General features: G+C 34.7%; 1 protein-coding gene across 1 annotated transcript in view; it reads left to right on the plus strand.

Moving 5' to 3' along the window:
* The window catches only part of Diaph3 (diaphanous related formin 3), a 455,034-nt gene that overhangs the window by 183,889 nt on the left and 245,643 nt on the right, over positions 1-25,502 (plus strand). The gene's annotated exons all lie outside the window — the stretch shown is intronic.

Here is a 25,502-nt window from a genome sequence, read left to right on the forward strand (position 1 = left end):
AAATCCAGAGCAGCTCTTGGAAGCAAATGATGGGAAAGAAAGGAGTTGACTTATTAATAAGGGGGAAAATGAGTGCCTGCTAAGCCCTGGGGCTTGCTTGGTCTTTGCAATGTATCATTTACACTTTCACCCATTTCAGTGTAAACAGGCTGAAACTCAAATAAGTTAAAGATCTGGCTTTGAAGTTCACATCATTAGGAGTTTAAAGTCAAGAATTTACTTCTATTTGATTTCATAAGTTGTGTCCATTTTCTCTCTATCCTTTGGGGACACTGGAGGAAAAGAGGGAGGGGTAGGACATAAGTGCAAATTGGAGGAAGTATCCTGGTGGCCTTTATCTATCAGTAGGGAAATGACCCCATTATCAGCTATTCTCACTGCATATGTAGAACAGTTACATTTCCTGTTTTGTCTAATTTTGGTCGTTTACACTCTATTTTTTTTTTTATTTTTCAGTTGTTGATAGACCTTTATTTTATTTATTATATGCAGTGCTGAGAATCGAACCAAATGCCTCACATATGCTCAGCAAGTGCTCTACCACAAGCTATAACTCCAGCCCCTTCTTTACACTTTTGAAAGCTATGGTAGCTGTTTATTACCCACTGCCTTTTAAACCTTTCTAAAAACGTTGTTTCCAAATCTTTCCCATTCTCATATTTCTTCGCATTTTATGATAATAATCCAGTGATCTTCAAATGACTTAGGCCTATAGGTGTCACATTTATAATATCCCGTGCATGCATACATATTAAAGGATTTAAAAAGAAGGACTACAGTCTAGTATTCTTATCCTTCTGCAGTCAAGTTCAACTTGCATTTCTAGCTGTGTTCTTCTTGCTCTATGCTACCTGTACATCAGTAACATTGGTCTGTGTTAGCTATGCTTTTCAGGGCTCCTACATTGTTTCTTCATCACTCAGCCTGATTGTTTTAAATTTCAGTACCTACCCATTGTTTATCTTCTAGGAAAGTTTGCTCTGGGAGTGGCTGACTTGGGTTTGGCATTGGAGAGACTACTTTGCAACCAGACATTGCCTGCACTTTCCATGTTAATTATCTTTTCTACCTTTACATGGTTTAGCTTAGTGCCCACAAAATGCTGATACTTGTCTTTCTCCTGCTTCTTGGTGTCTAATTTCATTTCATACCATCTTTCCCTCAGTTCCTTGACTGTAGCTATTCTGCTCAGCCTCTGTAACATACCTTATATATGCCAGGTATTTTGGCCTTCTTCCTGCCTGTAATATTTGTTTTCTACATATCTGCTCGATAAGCTGCTTACCTCCAACTGTTGATTCAGATGTTATGTTGCCTTCTCAGTGAGGCTCTTACAGGTAATTTCCAATTTAGTATAGGCACATTTTTCCATGCATTTCTCCCTTGTTCTAATTCCTTATCCCCTGCTTCCTTCCTGTATCACTTATCACCTTCTACCATATTGTTCAGTACTTATTTCCTAATAAGTATGCTTGTCTTTTTCTTTCTATCCCTACTGGAATTTAAACTGAGGAAAAGGATTTTCAGTTAGCAAAATATATCCCAAGCCCAAGAATGCCTGACACATACAGTGGCACCAATTAATATTTGCTGAATAAACAAATGTTTTTTCATTTCTTTAAAATAGAAAAGTAATAATTTCAGCTTCCTCAAGCAAATTGGCTTTTTTCATTTTAAACCAATGGGAATTTTAGAAGGAAAGTAGAAGTACTTAAATGATCTACATTCCAATTAACTCTACCACTGATGATTTTCATTCTGGGTAAATAGCAGGCTGTTTTGTAAACTAGGTTAAAAAATTCAGAATATAATAAAGGTAATTGAATTTCAGATAGGATCAGGATCTAGATGCTAAAGTGATCCCCCCACCCCCGCCCCCAATTGTAGTAGCAGACATCTGTGTAAGGAGGAAGAAGAATTCTCAGTAACCTTTTTTTGGGGGGTGGGGGGTGTGGTTCTGTGTATTGGTTCTGTGTATTGAGTCCAGGGAACTTACTCCCCAGCCTTTTTTTATTTTTCTACAGGATCTCACTGACTGTCTGAGGCTGCCTTGCACTTGCGATTCCCCTGCCTCAGCCTCCTTAGTCACTGGGTTTTCAGGTGCGCACTACTGTTCTTGCTTTAAATTCAATTTTTATTGGGTGGAGTTTGACTTGATGGCTACAAAATCGGAGTGGCTGTTAGCAAATGTATTGTAATACGTTTCTATAGCCACCCCCCCTGCCCCCCGAAAGTTTCTCCTTTCTTGGATATTGACTTTTTAAAAATTGAGGTGAAATTTGTATCAACCAACATTAGCCAACCATTTTAATGTGAACAATTCAGTAGCATTTAGTACATTCAAGGTGTTGTGATGTCTCATGATGTCTAATCAGCTCCAAAACATTTCCATTAGTCCCAAATAAAACCCTGTGCTCTTTAAGCAATTTCTTTCTACTCTACCTACCCCCAGGCATGGCAATCACCAATCTTTTTTCTGTTTCTCTGAATTTACTTCTTCTGAATGCTTTGTATAAATGGAAACACAAATGTGTATCTTTTGTGTCTGTTTTTTTTTTTATTTAGTGCAACATTTTTGAGAATAATATTGTAACATATTTCAGGACTATGTTCCTTTTACTCTCAGAATAATATTCCATCGTTTGTATATATTGTTATCTGTTTATCAATTCATCCATTGATAGGTACTTGGGCTATTTCTACCCTTTGACTAATGTTTATAATACTTTTGAGAGTATGTGTGAATATGCATTTTGAGTACCTGTTTTCGTTTCCATTGGTATATACTTAGGAGCAGAATTGTTGTGTCATATGGTCATTTTATGTTTTCTGTTTGAAACATTGCCAAACTTTTTTTTTTTTTTTCACCGTGGCTGAGTCTTTTACATTCCTACCAATGAATGTGTAATGGTTGTAATTTCTGAACATTCTCACAGCACTTGTTATTTTCTATTGTTTTGGATATGTGTTGATTTTAAACTTAAAAAAATAACACTTTAATGTTTTATTGATACGTTTCCATTTATAAAGGTTTGACTGTACATAACAAAGAAAATCTAGCATGTTAAGCTCTTATAGGATCTAACAAAAGATTGAAGTAAGCAGGGAAACCTCAGGTTATAATATATTTAATTTTAAAATGTTGGAGAGAATGGTAGTATAGGATTCACAAGTATAATTGAAAGGCCTGCAATTTTACATGAAATGTAGCTACGTCAATAATTGCTCTGTATTATACAGTATTATATATGTTAATAGTGACGTACAATAAGATGCATTTAATTAAACTTATATGAGTTCACTTAACTATTTACACTGCTGTGATTGACTCAGTCTCAAATAATTGCCACCAAAAATTTAGAAAATGAGTGAAAGAAAGATTTATAGATTGTATGTAAAACCCAATTATCCTAGTAAATTCATAGTACAATGCAGACCACTTACCATGTAGCATATTTTGTGCTGTCAAATTAGTTTTACAATATTCATCTTCACTAACTGTATAGTACTACATTTAATGATTATAAAACAGCTCTTTGGCATGTTAAAATTTTTAGGTTTAGGTTAGACTTCCTGAAGGAAGCACATTAACTGGTTGACCCCATACATACTTCATTTCTTAAGTGTCATCATTCTTCTGGGAAATGAGTTCTGTGACTTCCCAGATTAGGATAGTTTTGTAGTTCCATCCCACTGTGTCCTTTATCATTCAGAGCGCTGGTTTGATTCTAATCAAATCCTTATTCCTGTGAGATTTTATTAATGCCCTCCTTTCCTGTCAGGGTGTAAGCTCTCCATGAGCAGGTGTTATATTTGTCTTTGTCCTTTATTTCTTTCCCTTCACTCAGGGCTGTGTGCTTCAGTGAGTATGTTACATGACCAGTGAGGGAACAAACAACTAGAGGGAAATCAATGTGAATATTGAAGTGCTGCTAGGTCTTTGGGAAAATTTTTGTGGGCTCAGGAATTAAAGAACAGTGATGGAGTTCAGTTTGCAGGAGGTGGAGAGAAAGATGGGGCAGTGTTGCTGAAAACTCTGTTCATATTAGGGAGGTTTTTTTTTTTTTTTTAAACTGGTGATTGAACTCAGGGGCACATGACCATGGAGCCACATCCCCAGCCCTATTTTGTATTTTATTTAGAGACTCTGGGTCTCACTGAGTTGCTTAGCACCTTGCTTTTGCTGAGACTGACTTTGAACTCATGATCGTCCTGCCTCATCCTCTTGAGCCATCGTCTTTATTTGCTAAATTTAAACATTTAAATTTTCTGCATTCACTCATGTATAAGTTGAATATATTTAATATTTTAAGTTACATTCTGTCACAAATTTTGAAACATTTTGAAAAGTATATAAAATATTTCCTATGTTTTAGCATGCTATTCCATTATTTGGCAGCTCTTTACTGAAGGAAGTGAAGTCCAGAGGCAGTAATACCAATGAAGAGACTGCTGTAATTACCCAGGGGATTGTTTATGAAGTGCCCTGCATCTAGGTTAGTTCCAGTAGGAGAACAGTAAATAAAAGAGAGACTTGTAAAATCAAGTAGGTGTAGATAAGCATTAGCTGATAGATTTTTTGGAAAGAAAATAGCTTAGAATTACTTAGGTTTATAGAGGGAATTAAGCTGGTGCCTATAGATTTGGGGTGAAGTTAAGTGGATTTTTTTTGATACTGCTGTGGATTTGCATTTTAGGCTATATCATGGGTTGTCAGAGGTTTTTTTTTTTTTTTTCTTTTTTTAAATATAAAGCCAAATAGTAAATATTTAATCTTTGTAGGCCATATGGTATCTGTGTTAGCTGTATAACCATGCTGTTGTGTGAAAAGCAACCACAGATTCTATGTAAACCAATGACTGTGACTGTGTTCCTATAATAGTTCTTGTACAAAAACAGGTGGTAGATGCCACTTGGCCAGCCATGCTTTTTTGTTTTCCAACCCTGGATTGATGAGCTTTTATTTCAAATTATATTATTAAATCATAGTGGAACCTATTGTGCATTATGTAATTTCCTTCAATGATGGTCACTAATTGAAAGTAGACTGTAGAAAAGGACTGTTGTATTTAGGTTTTGTAATCTACTTTCTAGAATTTTGTGACTAAGCACTGTGTTATAAAATTTGGGGGAGGCCATTAAACAATGGCCAACAAGAACTTCTGCACTGGGCCCCAGCAAACTATGCTGGGTTTGGAGGAATGGAGGAACTCATGCTGGGTACTACATAATCTGACTGGACTTTGAAATGGATCCAGTTTTTACAAACAAGCAAGCAAGCAAACAAACAAAAAACCCCAGGAGATTCCCAGCAGCCAGTCAGAAGGGACCCAGTTAACCTAATCTGGCATAAAAAGGAAGGCTTCTATTTACTTATAAAAATATGTAACTTTGAAATAGGTAGTCCACTTTTTGGTCCTTATTTCTACTTTCTTTTCTGCTTTTCTACCTGTAAAGTCAACACTGTCTGCTCAGTGTATTGGATCACTTTTTCTAAATTTTGATGAGATACTACCTGATTCATGAATTGTTATAAAAGCCAATCAAATATTTAAATTTGTTAAAATTCTGCTTCTTTTAAAAAGCCGTAAGCAGGTCAGAGAAAAGTATAATAAGACCTACAATAAGAATTAAAGCAGAAAACCTAAGTTGACTGGTGGGAACAATAAAGGTAGGAGCCTGTCAAAGGAAAACTTGGTAGAAGTCCAATGACTAGAGATTTTATGAGCTTTAAGAATTATGAGTGGAAAAATATGGAATTGTAAGTTTCACATCTTTTTTTTTAAATTTTAAGTTGTTAATAAACCTTTTTATTTTATTTATTTATATGTGGTGCTGAGAATTGAATCCAGTGCCTCACACGTGCCAGGCAAGTACACTATTGCTGAACCACAGCCCCAGACTCAAGTTTCATATCTTGTAGTAAAGATCTTTTAGGATTAAGTCTTAATTCTACAAAGACCTGTACAGCAAAAATTTTGGGAAAAAATAATGGAAATAATGTAGAAATGATCAATGAAGCCAGGTGAAAAACATCAGTTTTGGAATCATACTACCTTGTTAGAATCTTGTCTCTGATTTTTTTTTTTTTTGACTTGTGGTCTATCTTCAGTCTTTTGGAATTAGCTTTAATTTTTTCATCTGAAAAAGATGGTTAATAGCTATTTATAGGATTATTAAGAGACAATGTAGTGAGTGCCTAACATGGTACCTAATTCACAGTACTGCATGAATGACAACTGCTATTATCATTACATTAATTTCATTTTATTTATATTACAATATGGCAGATGAGTAGAGAAGCTTTCATAGTTTCTATGAAAAGGACTTAAACTGGATATTCTAATTTCTCTTCTATCTAGGATTTTCCTTTATTGCTATCATTCTGATTTTTTCCATGTTATTAATTTTTGTGAAATGACATTTTATACATACTATTCTGTTTTTTGAAATAATTTTATGAGATGTAATAATAAACAGTTTTTATTAGAAAGATATGAATCTCTCCTGGATTTGATGATAATCTTTCAATTACATCAGAAGCTTAGTCTGTGTCTGACTGTACTACATCAAAAGTATCATTACTGTTCACGAAATAGTACAGTAGCCAGGGTCAATTGTTATCACTGGTTTATTTCAGAATAGTAAAGTGTTAAAGATTGAGATAACGGGCCATGCAGAGTTAAAATTTGAGGAGATTGCTGTTTGTGCTGATGACATTTTCTTAACTTCTTTTGAAAACTATTGAACATGAGCATATGACTCTTTATACTAATTGTAATGCATTACTGTACCCCATAATCTGTGAGAGTGTTCACCTCTGCACTCTCCCTGTCCAGCTGTTGTCTTGAACAATTATCAGCGAGTTATTATTCTGGTATGAGCTGTGTCATGCTGGAAAGTGGGATGAAAAAATGTTAATGAGCATGCATGAATGTTGGTTGATGAAGGTTAAGTGGTTGCAGATATACTCTCTACATTCTTTCCTGTGCATGTTCTGACTGCGGCAATGGGCTCTGATGAAGGATTACAAACAAATGGTGCTGATTGACAGTTCTTGATTTAACATTAAAATGGTATCTAAAGGCAAATTCTGTGCTTCAGCTGAATAGACACGCAGTGTTATTGACCCCTGGGTATAGCAGGACACTTCAGCATTGGTTTTATTTTATACTTTAATTTTGTTCCTCTTGTAGCTGATTTTCAAATTCCCTCATTTTTGTATTACACATTATTTTAAAATTATGGCTGGCAATGTGGCATAGTTGAAAACACAAAGAAAGGAACCATTAACAGGTATGTACTTATGTTTTTGGAATAATTATGCAATTTTAAGTATAATCACATACACATTACACACAATACCTGTCTAGGTAGATGAACACAGACAAGTTCTTAATAGCAATGTGCCTCTTCATGTGTTTGCTTGTATTTGAAATAATGACCCTAGTGCTTTCTTTAGCATTTGTTGCTTAATTGTAGGCTAAATAAAATTAGCTGTATATATATTCTTTAGGAATTTTTAAAATTGATTAATGTAAGAAAAGTATTTCATGTGCTATCTATTGAGCATAGACTTCAAATACTATTTTTTTTTTCTTTTGGAAAAAGTGATAGTGCATGGAACAGTATTAAGTTATATTGGTGAAGCTTTTTTCTCATCATTTCCCCCACACCAAATTGAATTTGATTTTGGTCTACAAAGTGGAATTTGTGCTACATAACTGTATCTTGTAACAGAAGTACAAAAGGAGAATGTTTGTTAAATAATCATAGGATTGTAAAGTTGCTAGGATCTGTAGCTATTGTTTTATTTAATAGATGAAAAACTTGAGAGCTATACATGAAGAGACTTAAATTCTCTGCCAATAGAAACATTTTACATTATTTGTTTATCATTGAAAGGTATTTTCTTATTTATGTGCTGCATGGAAACAGTTCTGTAACTCACTGCCTACTTAACGTAAGAGACAGAGTATCATTTTTCATTTTTTTCCACATAAACTTATTTTTCATATGTGAAGCTTGTTTTTAAATTTAAGTATTGGTTTTAAATTTTTCTCTAATTCATAATTATTATAGAAAATGCTCATAAATCATACTTTTGTTCTTAAGGACACAGAAATACTCATCTATATCTGAACCTCATTTTTGTTTTGTTTTGCTTTTTGCGGTGCTTGGGAAGCTCTAGCAGTGCACGTGCTAGGCAAGCTCTACCCCTGTGCCACATCATCACCCTCACCTGTACCTCCTGACATTTCTTGCATCCATAATTCTCTGCTGATAAGGGTCTTCTCATACCCTAGCTCAGTGACTTTGTGCTTAAGGACTGTTTTCCTCAGAGCTCTGTAATCCCTATTGTGTTAAGTGTTTAAGTCTTAGTGCTACTGTGGCTTTTTTTGTCCTCAGCAACTGAAATTGGATACACAAATCAAGGCTCACCACTGATCATTCTTAAGCCCAGAATTGCCATTTTCTCGCAGATTGTCGAGCCATTCGTGTTTATTGAGCCATCATGGTAAATCATTCATCCAGCTGACCAACTAGTCATTCTCGAAACAATGATATGGGGTGTTTCTCCTATGAAAGCACTGTCCTAACTTCTAACACTCCATGCTGAGACAACACATATACCTCTTATCTTTATGTTGTATTCAGTCTGATAGAGAAGATAGATAAATAAGCAAAGAAAAATGAATATAGTTTTTGAATATGTTTGTTAAGTAATGGACAAGGTGTGAGGGTGGGTGCCAGTTTGGAGAGGCTTGTATCCAGGGCCTCTGAAGTCATGATGTTTAAATGGAGACTCAAAGGAAAAGTAGGAATTAGCCAACCAAGGAACTGAAGGATAAGAACTCTGAGTAGATGAATTAACTTGTACATGGATCCTCAAGTTGAAAAGAATCTAAGATCCATCAGCATTTCAATATGGCTGGAGCATATTATATGGAGATACTTATAAGAGATAAGGTTCAAGGACTGGCTTGTTTGCAGAAACTTCAAAGGAGTATTTAAGTTGTTTTAAATGGTGGATATGTGATTTTTGAAAATGGAGAAGGGAAAAGGCCCATCCAGTGGTAGGAATTGCATGGGCCGGGGAAGATTTGTCAAACTGCTGAAACGTCTACTGGCTAAGGGCACAGGAACATAGATGATGATGATAGTGCTGCTGACCTGCATGATGGAGTATGTTGTTAAAGGCTAGTTAGTAGCCAGTTATGAGTCTGGTAAGATTGATTGCCAAAGGGAAAGTTTTTTCAGAGACTTTCGCCTCTGTCATCTTCAAAGACAGGTACAAAAAACTGTAGCTGTTTTCTAACACACACCTAACCTTATTGAAACCAGTTTAAACACAGGATTTTTTTCAAATTCCAACTATGTGTTAATAAATATGTATATTTTTAAAAAAGTGTCAAAAATCCCACTGTACATGAGTTATTGTTGGCAGTAGGAATCAAGTCCATCAATCAATTCTGTCTCTAAATTGGATCATTAAAATTCTGCTTTGCTGTGAGGACTGGTTTGTCTTTCATCCTACAGATTCAAGAGGAGTGCATGTGGGATGGTTGTTGTTATTATTATTTTTAAAACAATACTTTCTATCCTTTAGTTGCCTTATACCAAATCAGACTGGAAATTCCTTAAGATCTTGCTAAAATTTTTAGTTTATGTATTTTTTACTCAACTTTTCTTCTATACTTAATATGACTTTTAAGAATTGTATTGACTTCTTTGTATGTATGGATGTATACAAATGTAAATGTTTGTTTATAATTAGAAAGTGACTTCATAAAGGAGAGAGAAAAGGAATATATTCTAATCTTGTCCCCTATTCATCTTTCAAAGGACACATGTAATACCACTTACTCCATGAAGACTTTTCTGATTCATCTAGTGAGATGTTATTTTTTGCTGCTTTGAACCTTCAGAGTTCTCCACTGATCTTTTTCCTTGATTGGCCTCAAAGAATTGAGGCAAAATAAATCCTTTGAAAAATTTACCAACCTTTTCATAAAAAGATGCCTGACTGCTGTAATACTTTTCCTTTTACTTAAATGATAGTATTATGGTGTAATTTTCTCTCTTTCTACCTCATTGTTCCAATTTCATTTGAAGTATTTTAAGAACAAGCCCACATGCTTTATTTCTCTATATTCATTGTTAGAGACCCTAACACTGTCTTATGACTGAGTAAGTGAATGAAAGAAAGAGCTTAAGGTTTTCTGCGTGGCAGGAAGGGAGCCCTTGGGGGAAGCTCCACAATAAGAACTCCTGTAGTTCCAGTTGCTGTTTTTCTAGCATGGTTCTTGCATTGTCGTTCTACTCCAGGAAATGTATGGGGTGTGATCCAGTGAGAGTAGCCTAGAATTAGGAAACTGATTTCTAGTCTTGACTGTTCCACTTGGTAGCTATGTTGCTTTAGAGGTCTGATCTCTGACTCTTATTTACAGATCTATAAATAATGCTTTTTTCTCATTGAACATACCAGGATTCATTGAAACTGCTGATCTTCATTATGATTAAGAGTAAAACTTTTTTTGGTGTCAAGGATTGAACTCAAAGATGCTTAACCATGGAGCCATATCCCTAGCCCTTTTTATTTTTATTTTTATTTTTTTTTTATTTTGAGACATGGTCTCACTAAATTGCTAAGACTGGCTTTGAACTCCTGATCCTCCTGCCTCAGCCTCCTGAACTGCTGGGGTTACAGGTGTGTGCCACCATGCCTGGGCAAAGTAAAACTTTTGAGAAACACAAAAAAGCCCATTGTATTCAGACTCATTATATAAGAGGAACTTTGGAAATGGTGGTAAACTGATCATGTTTCTTTTCTCCCAAGGGAATGAGACTATTACTTAGGTATGATTAAAAGTAGATACAATAAATGCTTATATGGTTGGGGGAAATATTCATATAAGAATGTTTGCTGTAATAGTTTTGATAGTAAAGATTTAGAAACAACTAATACTAATCAGTAAGTAAAATAGCCACACTACAGTGTTACAGCTAAATTATGTTGTAATATACAATTAAGCTATTGAAAAGAATGTTGTTGATCTATATATACATGGACATGGATAGCTAATCCAGGGCTAATTGCTTTTGGAAATATGCAAAATACAAAATAACAAATATAGTATTAGCTTATTTGATTATGAAACAAAAACTAAATTGTTTATATATATCTTTTTGTGTCTATATGTACCCCTTCTTCCCACCCCATTTATCTGTGTAGCCTTTTAAAAGGTTAACAGTAACTATTGATTTTCTTGAGGGAATATTTGTGTAACTTCCCTTGTGTCCCGGTAGAATTATTTTCCAATGAATTTTAAAAAATCAATGTACTTTTCCAAAGTCCAGAATAGTAGAACAGTTAGCTGGAATGATATCTTGATTAAAAAACTATAAACCCAGGAGTGCTTAACCACTGATCCATATTCGCTAGCCCATTTTATTTTTTGAGACAGGATCTCACTGTTTTTGCTGAGGTTGTTTATTGTAAAACAATCATGGCTTAGAAGTGTCCTTAACTTTCCAAAGTGAAAGACATTTTTATCAAGTATATCATATACACAGAGTTCCATTAACTCCAAAAACTCTATTCAGAAAGCAATATATTTGATAGTTAATTATTCCAGATGGTGTCTGTGATCGAAAGGGACATGCATTTGTAATGAAGGAAATCTGTGTAATAGCTATCCTGGAGAATGTTTACTCAAGTGTAATTGATAAGTGAAAGAGTAATTGATAAAGTGAAAAGTTGCATATCTTCCTCAGGCTTAGAAAGAGTGGCCTGCGAAAGCTGAAAAATCATTATGAATACTCCAGTAACTAAACAAAGAGGGCTAAGTATGGGGCTAAGATTTTAAATTTGATAGTTGAGCTTAAGTATTGTATAGTTCAATGCAAATCATGTTTTGTTTGTTATATCACCTTTGGGCATTTTTGTGTACATATTTGGAAGAAATGGTTTTCCTTTACAGTGTGTCCCACAATCTTATTACTTATATTTGAAATATAATATTTGCCCATAATATAGTACCATTTCCTACTCCCATTCCCTGACCCAGTTGAGTTGCAGGGGAATTTATATCTAATTTCTTAGACATTTGAAAAAAAATCTGTGATGTAGCACATATTCCTGAAAATATGTCCACTGACCCTTGTAACCCTTGCATCTCACCCCTTTACTGCTTATAAATCCACAAGGTCCACCAGGAGCGCTTGCTATCTAAATGTACCATGCACCATATTCTTCAGAGGTTGCCTGCGTTGTTAAGGAGACATGTAGTCTTTGCATTGAGGAAATTGGGTACAAATACTCTTCCTCTGGGCTTTCCAGTCTCACTTTGTTCTGTCACTCCCCAGGTACCTGTCCCCCAGCTCATTTGTATCTAGGGGAGGAGGAAGGAAGAACACTCTGTATAGTGGCATCTAAATCTTGATTCTGTCTCTGTGGTCTCTTGCAAGTTCTCCCTTGGCTTAGGATGGACTTTGGTGTCTTTTTTGTCTCAGAGATGCTTTTTTCCTTATATCCTGCATTCTTCTTAGCCACTGCTAAGAATATTTTGTGAGAGCATTAATATTTTTTCCCTGTTAAGTACACAGCTCTTACAATTGAACCACATACCTTTCAGAACTATTGTCTCACTATAGATATTATGAAAAATCCAATTTTCTATTTGGCACTGAGGGATGATCTCTTATTCTAAGATATTTCTCTCTTCCCTAGAGGAAATGAATGCTCTTGGTCCTGAAATGACAAGGCTATGGGAAAAAGTTCAGGGGAAAAATACAACAATTTCTTTTCAGTTATCATCTCCAATTATTATCTGAGTCTACTTTCTCTGAGAGTAGAATGAATCTTAGTCATTTTGCCCTTAATTCCATTCAGTTCTTTGTCATCACATTTGCAGTGTCTGCTAATGGACTGGCTAGGCTCTGAATGGTCAGCGTGGACAAAGCACATGAATGGTAGTTGAGAATCCTAATGTCCATTTGCCGACTCTTAGCCTTTCTATACTTTAATTTTCTTAGTGTAGAATCAGATTTTTTTTATTAGATGAAATTCTACTGTTCATTTTAATTGGGGAGAAATGAAGCTTTCAGAAATTCAAGTGATCATATGAAATATAGATTTGTTATTTCCAGCATGAAATTAAATAGTCCTAAGAACTTGAATATGATATATTAAAACATTTTAAAGATGAAAAATTTTGACATGTCAGAGAGTTGCAGCTAGGTGTTCCTGGATGTCCAAGGTGTTGTTTTGTTTAGTATTTGTTTAGTATTTCATTTCTGTTTCACATTGTCTTGTTGGTATTGAAGAATAACTTTAACTATCTGAAATTTTTATGAAGGTTTTAAACTTGATATAGTTTTTAATTAGGTCAGGGAGTTTACAGTTGGGGATATGTCATTTTTAGTAAAGATCCTTCTTCATGAGGATGGTATATTAGTCAGCTTTTCATCTGTTGACCAAAATGCTTGACAAGAACAAGTTTGGGAGGAACAAGTTTATTTTAGGCTCATGGTTTCAGAGGTTTTAGTTCATAGTCAGTGACTCTTTCTCTGCACCCTAGATAAGGCCAAATATCATGACAGAAGGCATGGTGGAGGAAAGCTGCTTACCTCATGGCTGCTGAGAAGTAGAGCGTGAGGTGCCAGGGATAAAATAAAAACTCCAAAGGCTTACCCTCAGCGACATACTTCTCTGCCTACAGTTACCACCCAGTAAAATAGATCTTTCAAATTTTATCCATCAAATGTATTAATCCAATGATTAGATTACAGCTCTTATTTATAGTGCTCCTCTGCTCAAGTGTCACTGTGCCCAACATAATCATGAAGTAATTGAGTTTAAAGTGAGATTTTCTTTTTTTTTTTTGTACTGAGTTTTGAACCCAGGTCTGCTTAACCACGGAGCCACATCCTTGTCCTTTTTGTATATTTTATTTAGAGATAAGGTCCCACTAAGTTGATAAATGTCTTGCTGAGTTGCTGAGACTGGTTTTAAACTTACAATCCTCCTGCCTCAGCCTCCCTAACCCCAAGCTGCTGGGGTTATGGGTATACATCACCACGCTGGTCAGATTTTCTAGTTTTTAAGCCACCGTATTTCCACTAATGACATGTTTCCTCCCTTCCCATTTTACATGGGATTTCTGAATCCTGTCTTTGTTGTTTAGCTGTCCATTTTTCTCTGTGACATTGCTAAGTGAGATATTCAACATGGGGACCCACCCAAAGGAAGATCAAGGACCAGTTTATTGTTAACTTGGCTTTGCCTAATTTTGTCAAACAGACTGCTCTTGTCTGTGGCTCTAAGACCAAAGCCCAGTTTAAATTTCTTTTTTGGGATCTTATTCTGTACTTCATCTATGTGCAAACTGTCTATATGGAGTTGAAGAGTGTCTTTTTCAGTGTAGGAAACTGCCAGGCTTTTTTTTTTTTTCTTTATAAACCTCCACTAACTCTTTAGAAAGAAAAGAGACAAAGGTGAAAGCACTGCATTCATGTCCTGTTCTTTTAGAATGGAGAGGTATAAAGAGAGTGCAAATTGGGAAAAAGTCTATCTTTTATAGAAAATATACATGGTAGAACAGTTGACATGGGCTACCATATTCCTGGAAATCTGAGAGCCGGGCATTTAAGAAAATGGAATGTGATTTGATTTTTGAAACACTGTTTAGAAATTAAATTTTTTATACAATTTGGAGAGATAATCCAGGGTGAAGATTTGGAGAGGAAGGGTTATTATGTAGCAGCATTCTCTCTGCCATGGTGTCTAATCAAACCAATGTGTGTGTGTGAGGCATATTGTGCAATGAATGTGCACCATCTTTGCCTTCGATCAGCTCTTAGGAAAGAATGTGTGTGTTCTAAATGATCTCACTTTAGTGGTCACTTAGATTTTTATCTCCACATTTAGAAAAGCAAAATATTGACTTTCCTCCTTCCTACATATATTTACAGATCAAGAGAGCAAAGTAACATTGTTAGTCATAGTTTTATGCCATTAAGTACATTTCCATTGTTTTATAACCATCACCACCCACCATCTTTAGAATTTTTTTCATTTCTCCCAACTGACACTTTGTATACATTAAATACTTACTCTTCATTTTCTCTTTCGCATCTGAAGATCATTATATAAAATATTATTTTCCCATTAACATGAACTCTGCAAGTCCTTCTATAATCTCTTCCTTCTCGTGGTAAGGTATATATGGAACATTCAGATTGCAGTTAAATGGTGCAGTCATACATATATGGCTGTGTAGGATCCTACATAACACAAGATCTAGCTACAAGGAGTGATATTGTATATACACAAATATTGAAACTTTGGTTTTTTTTCTTTTATAATTTCTAGTTCAGATGATGGGGGAACACAAAGTAGCACAAAATAGTTTAATCTAGAAAACATATCAGGCAAAAGATAGAGCTCCAGTTAGCTAGGCTAAGGGGCACCAGAATGATGTGAAAGACTATTAGGAACCATCATACATCACAGAAGAATAAAGATTCAGTAATTGAGAAACTGAGGAAAGGAACTCCCATGCCACCTATTAGATATTCTGTCCCTTAGATTTTGTATGGTTTTGTCTATCAGAAAGACTGGATAATAAAGTTGCATGGTATTGTACAAGTTCCCTCTCCTTTCTGATTAGAGATGATATTTATTCTCCTTTTTCTTTGTCAGTGCTAAGCCCGTGGGCAGAGACAAGTCTGTGTTTCTTATGGCAGGGGCAGTGTGCTAGATCTTCATTTTTCTACCAGGAAACAAATGTCATTGTGAATTGTATTGGCAATTCACACTCTGATTAGGTGTTTCCACAAATACTAGATAAAAAAAGGACGTGGTCAATGAATAGGAGTAAGGTTATTGAATTAAGCCTGACCATTTTACTGTCAGTGAAATTCTTTTAGTATTTTGGGATAATGCTTATTTTTATGTTTCATCAAATTTCTTCTATCTTGTTTGAAATAATCACTTTGTACATTTTGGTGAAACTGTGTGCTATATTTTCCCCACAATCTGATATACCAGGGATGGTCTGCTCATTGTTTAATATGGGAGTACTTTTTGTCTTTTAGTTAATAAATTTATTGTTATTTTTTCAGTCTCAAAGTTGCTTAGCACTGTTTGTACAAATATTAATCAGTTGGCTTATTAAGTATTTCCATGTACAGCATGCTAGTAATCCTGAATTACTCATGTCCTCATTCGGGTTTACTGCTTTTAAATTAAGAATGCACTCTAAGTTCTCAATTTTTTTTATAATTGTTTTTTTCCCTCCATTAGGACATTTTCTTATTTATATATGCATCAGTGTGTCATGTGTTAACCTTTGGACTCTGCTTTGTAGCTTATTCTAGAAGAGATATATTTTCACTTTTTAAATATTTATTTGTACATATATGGGAGTTATATTGGTCAAAACAGTAGTAAGTAGAAAATAATTCTTTTAATGAATAAATGTATTAATCCATGGTAGGGAAATGTCATCCTTCATGAACAATTCACAGGCTGCAGGTAATAGAAAGATTCTTTATGGTGAGGAGATTCTTAAGATATGTAATGAATATAGGGATGTTTTCCTGAACAGTTGTGAAGGGGTAAGAAGTGTCATGTGAGAACTGGATTCAGTTTATTTTTAGTGGGGCTTTTAGCTCAATCTTCAAATCTTACCTCTGCCTCTACTGACTTTAGATTCATTTGATTGAAGCTTGCCTTATTTGTAATTAGAACAATGATCACTAATATATGTAAGATAAATAGCCTTAATTTTCTCAGGGATGTTTTAAAATTATTTAATGTATAGATTTGAAAGATATTCTTCCTATGCCAATGTCTTGACTGGGCACTGAATCACGAGCCACTCACACCTTGTAGATTCAAACAGCAATTCTTTATTCCCGAACTCACACCGGCCCTCTACAAACAGGTTCAGGGGACATCCAAAATCTGCCCGCCCAATTCACCTACTCCATGAGGCTTTTTTCCAAATCCCATTTTAATCTCAGGAGAACTCAAGGGAACAAGCAGCAGGAACACCCTAATCCCAGCAGCAATAATCTTCAACCTCCAACTTCCCTAAAATCCCTATTGTCTTAAACCGGGAACGCCCTAAACTTGTCTTAAACCAGGAACACCTTAAACTCAAGGAGCAGGAAACTTCCTCAAACCTGATCAGCTCTAAACCCGGATCCGCCCTGGTCTTTGAGCAAGGTCACCTTACTAAAGCATACATGCAATGTCCCATCGAATGTCCTCTAAGCAGCATGGGGTATGCTGGCAAGGAAATTTCAATGTGTCATGTCATTTCTACTTGGCAATGGCCCTCAGCAATCTTAAACTTTTGACTTAAACTCTTTGTTTTCTTCAAGTCTAAATCTTAGGATATGGTGTAGTGTGTTTACACAAAAAGGGAACTCAACAATGTTTTTTCTTTTTAGTTTATGGGGTAATACTTTTAAAAGAAAGATGCTAATTTCTATGATTGAGAATATCTTTGGAGATTAAGTAGGCTTTTTTGGAAAATATTTTGATCAATTTGTTATTATAGAAATAAAATAATAGGGAGACAGATTATTTGGAAAACATTGTAGAAATCATTCTCACTTTTAGATGTATATTTTAGTTTTTTATACAATATAATCTGAATGCCTTAATAATTCTGTACATGTAATAATGGTAACAAAAAATCTAGAGATAACTTTAATTAAATACTTGTTATAGATTGAAATCCTTCTCTCTCTCCATGTAGGAATTGATTTATAGAGAAAAGACCTTTAACTATTTATTTTTTGACATTGTCTACTAAAATAGAATGTCACATAATGAGAAATATGCATTTATTTGGATATTTCTGATGATTGTTATGATTGAAATAATCCCTTTCACAAAATTTTATTTAGTGGCTTCAGCCACTCTTCCTAAATATTGTATAATTCTTAGCCTTGGATTGTCAAACAGACTTCTTTTTGCTAGTAGAAAACTCTGATTATTTATGGAAGTCATATATTAATATTTGAACAGAAATACAACCTCTTTTCCCCTGATTATTTTCTATGTGGTTGAGTACATAGCCATTTATTTGTGTGCCTAGAAATATTAAAACTTGGTTTGACAGATCAGATATGACTACAGCGATTTATACAATTAGGGTTTTCAGTACTAAAACATTTTCTTTCCTATTTTGCCAAGGATGTTTCGCCAACTTAAAAAAAAAAAATCATTCCATGTTTTTTGTTTTTCTTTCACTACACTTTTCTTGTGCATTCCATATCTTCTATCCCTAAGCTATTTAAATCTTCTTTGAAATCGTACTATATTATCACAACCACCCACAATGTTAACTATTAGAAATCCATTTTTCTCTTTTTGGGCCATTTGCCTGTTATCAAATTCTGAGCTTTATCATTCTGCTCCCAATGTATACCTGAATAACTGGACCTTATTTAAAGTTATCCACCACTGGAGAGGTAGTGGTGGGTGAATTCTTGATTTTCTCTTTGGAACTATAGTTTTTTCCGAAGCGTTGAATTCTGCTCCTTGTGTTCAGAAGGCCAAGCATTTCTCTTCTCTCCCTTGGGTCTCTTATATGGTCCATACCTAGTCAATAACAGCCAAATATAGTCTGTGACCTTTGGAGAATAATGTAAGTTCTGTTTTAGATTTTTTTCATCCATAGAATAAGGAGATTGAATTCCATTCTGTAGGGCTCTCCTGCTTCTAAAATTTAGACAATTTGAATATACTTTGTTAGTATCTATGAATCTCATTACCTAGAAAGCAGGGAAGACAATTAATAGCAATTAGGTAAATGATTCATATATGTCTCTTTTGAAACTCAATCCATTGAAGATTATTAGGAGCTCATTTTTTTATGTCAGTTATTTTTACTATTTTTTATTGTTGAGTTGAATTTGTTGCTTTCTCTCAGTGTTATAAAAAACACTTGCTTATTTAATAAAATATTTTCTTATTTATCCTCTCAAGGCTAGTGTATAATCTTATTAAGAAAAGGCCATTTGCTATAAATATTAACCTAAAATATTTCATAACATTCATGTTAAAGGACTACCAGAAAAAAATTGAAGTGGTTAATATTTAAAAAAATATTGTCATGAGATAAACTTAACCTAAGAAGCACCAACAAAAAGTGTAATAAGCAATTATTAGTATTTACTGATTTAACATTCATTATGGACAGAGAAAACTGTTTTTTTATTATCTTTTGTGCTTCTGATTTCTTACACATTTGGAACTTCATATTCTAGGTTTTTTTAAATGGTGAAATAATGTATGATAAAATTTATATGGAATTTTATTTTTAAAAAGGTCACATTTTAAATCAATCCCATTAGAACATAATGGAAGATGAACTGAAATAAGATGTAATGTATAATCATGTACCGTGGAACTGTAATTTTTAATGGAAAATTTAGTGTAAAAGGAAAGATTTTGAAAGGATATTCTTTATATAATTTGGCTGCTATTTTTGAAACTTTGAAAATAGAAAAAGAATAAAGTGGAAATGTAATTAAAAAAGACTTTTTTAGTTCATGGCTCTCGGCAACATAGAAAGTTTTGTCATCTTTGACTTCATTCTGACATAAAACCCTTACAAAATGCGGCATATGCTGTGTTAGCGATCAGAACTGTTTTTGAACAGTATTAATCTTCTCTAGGAAAAATGGAGCCTTACACAGCATCTCTAGGAAGTAAGATTAAACACAGACCTTTAATGGCAAAATAGCTAGATCAGAAGTATAGATGGCACTAATAATCTGACTTATGATTTAGAGTTTCATGTTATACATGAGAAAATCTAGTCTTTTAGAGCAAGCGTATTTTGTACTGGCTTTAGAAGAAGAACTTCACCAATGGATGGAATGGAGTCTGGAGTTTGCTTTACTGTTGGCTCTGCATTGTTCTGTGTAGTCTGATTTTCTTCCTTCTCTGTCCCTGTGCAGGGAGGGATACCTGAAGGTAATTATCTCATTTCATTGTCACAAGGACTCTTCAAGGGCCTGTTTCATAGATGGTTGACCTAAGCCTTTGGTTTGGTGTTGAGTGATAGGACCTGGATGCATAAGAACCTGGTATCCTCATTCCAATCCCAAGTTCATTGCAGGGTCCTGCCATGCTAGTAAATCACACAATGATTGCCAGTATAGATAACTGAAATAATATTTTTGTGTAAAAAATTTATTCCCATTAAATATTCTTCTTGATTCTTAGTCCTCCTTAATGAGTTCTTTTTGTTTTTGTAATAGTCTGGTTTTAATTGCTATAACAAAATGATGGAAGTTGAGTAATATATAAAGAAAGAAATTGTTTTTTTTTTTTTTTTAATCTAATTTCTTCACTTCTAAGCTTTGGAGATTCAAGGTTGTGTCACCAGTATCTGCCTCATTCTAGTGAGCATCTTATGGTAGATGGCATCATGTCAGTTTCATGTGCAAGAGGGAGCTGTTACACAGAAAGATAGGAATCTAGAAATAGAAAAGTAAGAGACTTGTTTCAGTCTTTTATAATAACCCTCTCATAAGAATTAAAAAGGGTTCCACAAGGGCTATGTTCTTCTTTTAAAGAGCAACACTCCCAGTGTTTTAACAACCTCTTACTAAGTCTTATCTTTTTGGTTCCAACACCTCTTAACATCCCCAACTAACTACAAACACGTGAATTCCTGGATACACACTCAAACCATAATGGTTGCCAACATTTAAATTCTGCTTTTGCATAAACGCTTTTCCTTGTTTTTCATTCATTTGAGGCAGTCTATTATGTGGATGAATTTTTTTGGCTAAATTTTCTATATGAAAGATCCCTCTCCTACAACTTCAAGTCTATTTGGATAACTGATTCATTATCTGGTATTATATTAACATAAACATTTTTTAGTCTTGGTTTATTGATTCCTGTTGTTTTCTTTGTTAGTAAACTCTATTTCTTCCTACCCCTTTGCCCACATTCTCACTCTTTACATTCTGTTCTTTGTAAAGTAGTAAAGTATCGCAAGGCTTCCAGTGGCTCTCGGGGTCATTTTTCTTGCCCAGAGGGTATAAACCACCTGAAAAAATACAGTATGAAATAATTAATAAAGAAATAAAAGAGCCAGAATAGGCTTTAAAGCAGAACACCTGATAGATTGTCTAGTCCTGGTAGGAGATGCACTAGAGCAGTTAAAAAAAAAAATGCCTCAGGTGGATCAAAGGCAGGATAAGGTTTCAGGGGGTGGAGTCTTGCTTCCTAAAGTTGACATCTTGGCATGCTACACCCATCTCTGAGAGGCTGTGTGGCTACAGCAGATCACCCCATCTCAGGTGCTATGTGGTACCTGGAAGAGCTGAATAGAAATTCACATGTATCTGGGCACTCTTAACCAGTGTGATTTTCACTGGAAGTTCCCAAATATCAAATTTTCCTATTCAATGGATTTTTATGTAAATTTGGTTCACACACAACTCTCAACAGTAAAGACAGAAGAAAATCACACATTTATTACATCATGAATGTGCTGATATGGTAAACTCAATGAGTCTAAATCATCATTTTTTTTTTTATTAAAAAGACAGAATTGGTAAAAATTACTTCGGACTCTGGTTTGGAAGTTGAACTGGTCAGGGTTGCTTATAAACTTTTTTTTTTTAATGTGACACAGGATCCTTTATAACTAGTAAAATATATCCAGAGTTAAGTCAGGTAATCTTCATTCTTTTATGAGATCTGCTGCTCAAAATTACCCTTAGCATTTTTTTTCCTCATGAGAGATATGTTGCTAACAGTCATAGTAGTAGGATGATGATTACAAGAATTATAAAATGAACTGATTACAAGAATTATAATGAACCAAAGCAGAAATTGTGAGTACAGTACTTAGTAGGTGTTCAGTAAATGGTATTTAAAATTTAAGACTATTTTCTTTTGTTAGACTAGAAAATGCTTCAGAATGTGAAGGAGGGATACTGATGATGATGGGAAAAAAATCAAATTCAATTAAAAATTAGATTCTACCTTCTTGATAATTGATGAGAAAAACTACATATATTTTCTAAAGAGTAGCATGTTGTTATTTGGTCATATTAAGGAAATGAACTAGTATTGTTATTATTTTTTTTCTGAATATTTCAACTAATATAGAAATATAAAAATTTCTATATTGGGGAGAAGGAGTTACATGTGTATTATATGGTACCCATGGGACCTTAACTGTCAATGGAGTAACTATTAAGAATGATGCCTGTATCTCCAGTTTGGATTTCTTTTCTCCTTATCTGTATCCTGTTGCCTCTTGTACATTTTCAGGTGGATATAGATGAGCTTCTAAAACTGCACATATTTAAAATTGGGCTATTTCAAATGTGGTCATCATTTGTTCATAAATTAAACAAACCATACCATCATTTACCTGGTTGCTTAAGCCTGAGTTTCCTCCTTTATTCTGCAGATTCCTGCTTACCTACATACAACTGATAATCCACATGAATGATATTTAGTGTACAGATTCCTGTCCTTTCTGTCGCTAATAGGAATACTGTGATAAACAAAGTTTATGCCTCTAAGATTTTTACTTTCTAATGGAGGAAAAAAAGACATTATCAAATTTATGACATATGCTAAGAAAGAACTTTGGAGGAGAAAATACAGAGTAATAATGGTGAGTGCTGAGTGAGGGGCTTGTAGTAAAAGTAGACTTTGCCAGCAAGTTTTAAGAGTATTTTTCTGCTGCATTATGGTAAAGAGACTGTAATTTGTTATGCCTGGAAGTGGAGATATTAGTTAGGAAACAGCTGGGAACCAGGTATGCCAGGTTTCTGTTCTCACGACTAAAAAGCTCAGGGTTTACTCCAGTTGAACTGGGCTGACTGGGCTGCACAAAATAACCACACAAGAGACACAAATACCTTTTTCTTTGAGGTCACTCTGATGGCCCCTCTGACCGTAAGGGTGCGCAGGAAGAGAGAGATGGAGCATGCACTGACCTCTTTTATTGAGTAGAAGCTATTCAAATGAGGCAAGGGGTCAGGTTTCTGGGGGCTGAGTCTATCTTCATGATGTCCACTGTCAACAGGTTGACTGACACCTGGGTAGGCCACACCCAAGGGCACAGAAAGAGAAGGGGACACACACAAGGCACTTCCATGGAAGATTCTATCCTAAACAGGGCAACGGGTTATATTACAAAGGAACAGGTGAGCATAGCTTCACCCATAGGGCTGTAGCAAAACACACCCATGAACAAGACACCGACCCTGGAACCCAAGAAGGGTGGGGAAAGCTCTGCCACATTTCTGTGACTGAGGGCCTCCGCACCCAGCCAGGGAGTGTGACTCAGTCATGTGCAAGGTTGGTCTCCCACACAGGTATTCCCAAGAAGGGGAATAATAGTAATTAGTGAGGTGGTGAGGAGAAATTAGTTTGGTAGCTATTTAGGGATTAGAGTCAACTGGATTCATTGATGGACTTGGATATGGTTGATAGAGAAATAGTTGAAGTATAAACTCTTCGGCTTGTGCAGCTGCATTAACAGAATACCCACCTCCTGAGGAAATGTAGAAAAGGAGATGTGGAGATGAGAGAGAATATGCCAGGAGTGTGGTTTTCAAATATGGTAAGCTGAGGCATCCATTAGATATCCAAATGAAGATGTTGAAAGTACAGAGGTAGATAGTCAAGTCTAGAATTCAGAAGACAGATATGAGTTGGACCACTTATTTGACTGGTTCCCATTGTATATTCTACTTTTAGAACTCATGTGATTCCTGATGAGGTTATCAGTTCCTCTCATTTGTTTTCTCCTCTGTCATTATTTTTGCTATTTTTTCAATCTAACCTCAGTACTTCGAGTTCGTCTTTAAATACAATTCTTCTGATTTATCTTGCAAGATGTATGAATCTTCACTGGCTCTTCAGTGCTCTAAATATAGTTCAAATGGATTTTCTTTCTGGAACTTCTCATTACTTCTGTGAAACAATAAAAAGAGAGAAAATTGTGGGCTAGTGATGTGGTTTAGTGGTAGAACACTTGCCTAGCAAGTACAAGGCTCTGGGTTCCATACTTAGCACCACCACCAGAAAAAAAAAAAAAGAAAAAGGAAAAAAATATATATACTATATATAATATGTATAATAAAAATAAAATAAAGAAAGAAAAGTGATAAAAATTTAGAAAAGGAGGATAGATGATTTGAATGGTCAATTAATAAAATATAAGACTTTAGCACTTAAGACAGTAACAGAGCATAGGAGTAGCATGTAGAACAGTGGAACAGAATTCAAACCCAGAAAAACAGACCTATTATAGCAACATGCAATTTATAAAAGAATAATTTAAATTTTTTTGTGAAAGATGGTTATTTATAAAACAATGCAGAAATAGTTAATAAATATTTTGTAAAACAGAAAATTGGATTGTTGTCTTACAGTAAGTTCAAAACACATAATGAAAATACACCTCTTTCTGATGTAAAAATAATGGAATTATAATTGCCAACTTATACATTATATGAAGATCTCGTAACCAATTACCAATCTTGTGTACTTACATCTTATGAAGTTCTTGTAACCAATTACCAATTCTATTTGCTTTTTAAGGTTATTTCCCCCTATTATTGGTGATCTGTGTGTGTGTGTGTGTGTGTGTGTGTGTGTGTGTGCTTGCACGCGCGTGCGCGTGTTTGTCTCTCTAAGCAATTTCCTCCCCTGTTCTGTGTTACTATGATCCTAATTTTTTAAGATAACATACTTTGAGAAGTGTTGTTTGTAGACACAGAGAGTAAAAAGGTGATTGGACCACCTTAGTTGTAGTTGTTAATCTTGACCATCATATGCCTTATGATAGCCACATGTTTTTATATTGTTGTATAGCATAATGTGTTTATTGTATATTTCTGTTAAGGATAAAGTAGTTAAATTTGTTTCTTAATCTTTAGAACACTGAGGTAAAATCAGCAAGCGTCAAATTTTGACTTTTTAGATTTAAAAAACAATTTCTAAATAATAATGCAATTTTATTGGAGGTGTATTCTTAAATAAATGTGATATATCAAACATAAAACAGATATAAGAGCCGGGTGTGGTGGTGCACCCCTGTTAACCCAGTGGCTGCGGAGGCTGATATAGGTGTATCACAAGTTCAAAGCCATCCTCAGCAAAAATGAGGCGCTAAGCAACTCAGTGAGACCTTGTCTCTAAATAAAATTCAAAATGAGTCTGGGGAGTTGGCTCAGTGGTTGATTGCTCCTGAGTTTAAACCACAGTACCCCAAAACAATAACAACAACAACAACAGCTATATGATTTATTTTAGCACTCTTTGTGCTAAGTTCTTAATACATTCAAATCCTATATATATTGATTTTTGTAATTGTGTGCTATATATTGTATACTTATGCATAATTTTATTAGTTTTCATAGTGTGTATTAGTTTTGTTTTTTCCTTCAAATATTAACTCTTAATAGTTTCTCTGGTAGAGTCACCAGTG

Source organism: Ictidomys tridecemlineatus, chromosome 6, assembly GCF_052094955.1.
Source record: "Ictidomys tridecemlineatus isolate mIctTri1 chromosome 6, mIctTri1.hap1, whole genome shotgun sequence".
In the NCBI taxonomy this organism is placed as follows: Eukaryota; Metazoa; Chordata; class Mammalia; order Rodentia; family Sciuridae; genus Ictidomys; species Ictidomys tridecemlineatus.